This window comes from Nycticebus coucang, chromosome 14 (genome assembly GCF_027406575.1).
Source record: "Nycticebus coucang isolate mNycCou1 chromosome 14, mNycCou1.pri, whole genome shotgun sequence".
NCBI lineage: Eukaryota > Metazoa > Chordata > Mammalia > Primates > Lorisidae > Nycticebus > Nycticebus coucang.
Genome location: NC_069793.1, coordinates 221,750 through 226,856, shown reverse-complemented (window position 1 = coordinate 226,856; position 5,107 = coordinate 221,750). Strand labels below are relative to the sequence as shown.

General features: G+C 47.3%; 1 pseudogene; it reads left to right on the top strand.

Moving 5' to 3' along the window:
* Window positions 1-1,975: 1,975 nt before the first annotated feature.
* On the top strand, window positions 1,976-4,822 carry LOC128565267 (prohibitin 1-like; annotated as a pseudogene).
* Window positions 4,823-5,107: the final 285 nt, after the last annotated feature.

The following is a 5,107-nucleotide window of genomic DNA, read 5'->3' as shown; positions in this document are numbered from 1 at the left end:
TGGGAGGCTGAGGCAAGAGAATCGCTTAAGCCCAGGAGTTGGAGGTTGCTGTGAGCTGTGTGAGGCCACGGCACTCTACCGAGGGCAATAAAGTGAGACTCTGTCTCTACAAAAAAAAAAAAAGAAACAAAGAAACAAAGAACAAGCCAGAACACTGTATGACGAAGACTTCCTTAGAGCTCATCACATCTGGCACATCATGTGCTGCCCAGCATCTTACGTGTCTCAGATTCCCCATCTTTCCAAATTGGCTACCTGACCTGTTCTGGACAAAACCTGCCCTGTGATGGCAGAGCCTGTGGAGAGCCTTTCAGCCTCACTCAGTCATCAGGCAAGCTCAAAGACATAAAAACAGGGTGAGAGGAAGACCTTCTATGGCTTTCTTTCTTTCTTTTTTTGTTTTTTCTTGCAGTTTTTGCGGTTTTTGGCCAGGGTTAGCATATGGGGCCGGTGCCCTACTCCTTTGAGCCACAGGTGCCGCCCCTATATGGCTTTTTTCAGGGACATGCAGCAGCGTTTGTCTTTAACAGGCACTGAGCCAAAAAGAACCACATAACTGGTTAGGTCTGCAAGGCCTGCTGGAATGTCAGTTTTAGGGAGTGCTAGTTCCTCCCCCTGGTAACCTCTTTATGAGGACAACCACACAGAAAGACAATTGACAAAAGAAAGAACAACAAACAGAAAAACGCCATTTCTGGGGCACCCATAGCTCAGTAAGTAGGGCGCTGGCCACATACACCAAGGCTGGCTGATTCAAACTGGGCCCAGGCCAGCTAAAACAATGACAACTGCAACAACAACAAAAACTAGCCTGGCATTGTGGCAGGTGCCTGTAGTCCCAGCTACTTAGGAGGCTGAGTCAAGAGAATCACTTAAGCCCAAGAATTTGAGATTGCTGTGAGCAGTGACGCCTAGGTACTCTACCGAGAGTGACATACTGAGACTCTGTCTCAAAAAAAAAAAAGAAAAAAGACATTTCCGAGAAGAGATGGAATCAAACAATATTAATGTTCATACACCACACTGTACCAAAAAATATATTAATACCAGAGTCACTCACAAGACTAGTGACCTAGTCACCTATAAAAACCTTTTTCTCGGGCGGCACCTGTGGCTCAGTGAGTATGGCGTCGGCCCCATATGCCCAGGGTGGTGGGTTCAAACCCAGCCCCGGCCAAACTTGCAACAAAAAAATAGCCGGACGTTGTGGTGGGCACCTGTAGTCCCAGCTGCTTGGGAGGCTGAGGCAAGAGAATTGTGTAAGCCCAAGAGTTAGAGGTTGCTGTGAGCCGTGTGACATCATGGCACTCTACCCAAGGGTGGTACAGTGAGACTGTCTCTACCAAAAAAAACAAAAACCTTTTTCTCACTAATCTTATTTTATTTTACTTATTTTGTCGCCCTTGGTAGAGTGCTGTCACATCACAGCTCACAGCAACCTCCAGCTCTTGGGCTTACACAATTCTCTTGCCTCAGCCTCCTGAATAGATGGTAGATGGGACTACATGCACTCGCCACAATGCCCAGCTTTTTTTTTTTTTGGAGACAGAGCCTCAAGCTGTTGCCCTGGGTAGAGTGCCGTGGCAGCACATCCACAGCAACCTCCAACTCCTGGGCTTAAGCGATTCTCCTGCCTCAACCTCTCAAGTAGCTGGGACTACAGGCACCCACCACAATGCCTGGCTATTTTTTGGTTGTAGCTGTCATTGTTGTTTGGTGGGCCTGAGCTGGATTCGAACCCGCCAGCTCAGGTGTATGTGGTTGGTGCCTTAGCCGCTTGAGCCACAGGCTGGGCTATTTTTTTGTTGCAGTTTGGCTGGGGCCGGGTTTGAACCTGCCACTCTCAGTATATGGGGCCAGCCCCCTCCACACTGAGCCACAGGCGCTGCCTTCTCTCACTAATCTTAAATTTGGAAAGGACAATGATCTTTTACTATCTGCTCAACTGCAGCCCACAGATAGGAAAACCAGGTGTATGACTGGTAAGTAACGTATCTCACCACACGACAGCTGGTGGGAGTTCAGTGCTTTCAGGAGAGCAGGGCTGAAAGCCACACGCAGTGAGAATAAGAGAGAATAAGGCAGGTCAGGCAGGCCAGGTGGACAGCACACAGCTGGCCTGGTCCTTCTAGGCCCTTCACCCATTCTTACTGTTTTATAAATTTAGTTCCCACCCTATAGATGCCTATCTTGAATAGTTTAGGAAGATTGATTTAGGAAATTAACTTTTTTTTTTTTTTTTTGAGACAGAGGCTCAAGCTGTCACCCTGGGTAGAGTGCTATGGCATCACAGCTCACAGCAACCTCCAACTCCTGGGCTCAAGCGATTCTTCTGCCTCTGCCTCCCAAGTAGCTGGGACTACAGGCGCCCGCCACAACGCCCGGCTATTTCTTGGTTGCAGCCATCACTGTTGTTTGGCAGGCCCGGGCTGGATTCGAACCTGCCAGCTCAGGTGTATGTGGCTGGCGCCTTAGCCACTTGAGCCACAGGCGCTGAGCCAGGAAATTAACTTTTGAATTGGAAATGTTGTAATAGATTGTCATAGAGTTGTGTAGATTATTATTTAAAATAAGAGTCCCCATAATTGCATTAATGTACACAGGTATAATTTAATAAAAAAAAATTAAGAGTAAGTGTAAGGGAATTTATGTGGAGGTCAGAGTGGAAGCAGGTGTGAGTGGGTCCAACAGAAGGAAACGTGGCTGCCATAGTATTTGAGTCCATCAGCAAGTTCGGCCTGGCCTTAGCCATTGCAGGAGGTGTGGTGAACTCTGCCTTGTATAATGTGGATGCTGCACACAGAGTTGTCATCTTTGACCAACTGTGTGGAGTGCAGGAGATGGTGGTAGGGGAAGGGACTCCCTTCCTCATCCCAGGGGGACAGAAACCAATTATCTTCAACTGCCACTCTTGACCACATAACATGCCAGTCATCTCTGGTAGGTAACAAAGATTTACAAAATGTCAACATCACCCTGCACATCCTCTTCCGACCTGTGGCTAGCAGCTTCCTTGCATCTTCACCAGCATTGGAGAGGACTCCGATGATGACGTTTCTTTGACACATCTGACCTTCGGGAAGGAGTTTACAGAAGCGGTGGAAGCCAAACAGGTGGCTCAGCAGGAAGCAGAGAGGGCCAGATTTGTGGTGGATGAGGCTGAGCAGCAGAAAAAGGCAGCCATCATCTCGCCAAGGGTATCTTCTAGGCAGCAGAGTTGATCACCAACTCACTGGCAACGGTGGGTGATGGCCTGATTGAGCTCCGCAAGCTGGAGGCCACAGAGGACATTACGTACCAGCTGTGGTGCTCTTGGAACACCACGTACCTACCAGAGGGGCAGTCCACGCTCCTCCAGCTGCCCCAGCGAGGGCCCGCCCTGCTGGTACTCCTCAGCCTAACCAAGCCACAGCCCTGATGATGATTAACACCACCTCCTTCCTGCCCCCACTCAGAAATCACTTGAACTCTCATGATTGGCTTAAAGTGAAGGAAATAAAAGTAAAATCACTTAAAAAAAAAAAAAGTTAATGTGGGCCGGCTAGGTGGCTCATGCCTGTATTCCTGCCCTCTGAGAGGCTGAGGCTGGTGGATTGCCTGAGCTAGAATGAGAACTCATCTCTAAAAATAGCCAGGCATTGTGGCAGGTGCCTGTAGTCCCAGCTATTTGGGAGGATTAGCTAGGAGGATCTCTTGGGCACAAGAGTTTGACGTTGCTGTGAGTTACGACGCACGGCACTCTACTGAAGGCAACAAAATGAGACTTTGTCTCCAAAAAAAGTGGGGGAGGGGGTGTTTATGTGGTCTTTGCTTTGAACCTTTATGTATAAATCTGTGATTTTGGAAATGGAAGAACAGAACAGTCTTGGAGAGGCTGCTCTCACTGTGTTGCAGGAAGACGAGGCCCAATGGAGAGAAAAAGCGCCCAAACACCATGTTTATAAGAGGAAGGGCTCTTTTTGAAATAGCCATGCTCCCCAACTGGCTTAGTCTTTCCCTTTTTATCTCCAAGTTCCAATCCTACTCCTTTGAGCCACAGGTGCCACCCCATTCTTTTGTTTTATGCCCTTTGCTATAAATTTATTAAATTTCACAATGAGGAAAAGTTAAAAATACATGCACCCAACGACATAGACTGGTAACACACCAGGCGCCGGCCCCATATACCGGAGGTGGTGGGTTCAAACCCTGCCCGGCCAAAAAAACAAACAAACAAACAAACAAACCACTTCTACTTTAACTTTTTATATATATAAAAAATGATATTTAACTTTCTTTGGGTTATATTTATATAAACCTGTTAATAATATGTGTTCCAAAATTATGAGAAATTCCTAAAAATTCTGATATGCTTTGATATATGTTAATAATTATGGTTACTGTATTAAATTGTCTTATGCCACAAAAATAACCACCAAATTTCTTTGTCAAATGTCTCTTCACCCATGGCTATTCTTTTTTTTTTTAGCGGCAGAGTCTCACTTTGTTGCCCTTGTTAGAGTACTGTGCTGTCATAGCTCACAGCAACCTCTAGCTCTTGGGTTTAGGCAATTCTCTGGCCACAGCCTCCCAAGTAGCTGGGACTACAGGTGCCCACCACAACACCTGGCTATTTTTTTGTTGCAGTTTGGCCGGGCCGGGTTTGAACCCACCACCCTTGGTATACGGGGCTGGCGCCCTACTCACTGAGGCACAGGTGCTGCCCCACCCATGGCTATTCTAAAATGTTTTGTCATCCACAATTACTATTTTCCTCATTAAGCAGCTTTTCGGGCGGCACCTGTGGCTCAGTGAGCAGGGCGCCGGCCCCATATACTGAGGGTGGCGGGTTCAAGCCCAGCCCTGGCCAAACTGCAACAAAAAAATAGCCGGGTGTTGTGGCAGGTGCCTGTAGTGCCAGCTACTCGGGAGGCTGAGGCAGGAGAATCGCTTAAGCCCAGGAGTTGGAGGTTGCTGTGAGCTGTGTGACGCCACGGCACTCTACCGAGGGCAATAAGTGAAACTCTGTCTCTACAAAAAAAAAATTAAAAAAAAAATAATAAAAATAAAGCAGCTTTTCACTGACTACAGTCCAAATCTGCTTATTCAAGAAAATTTATAAAAAGGT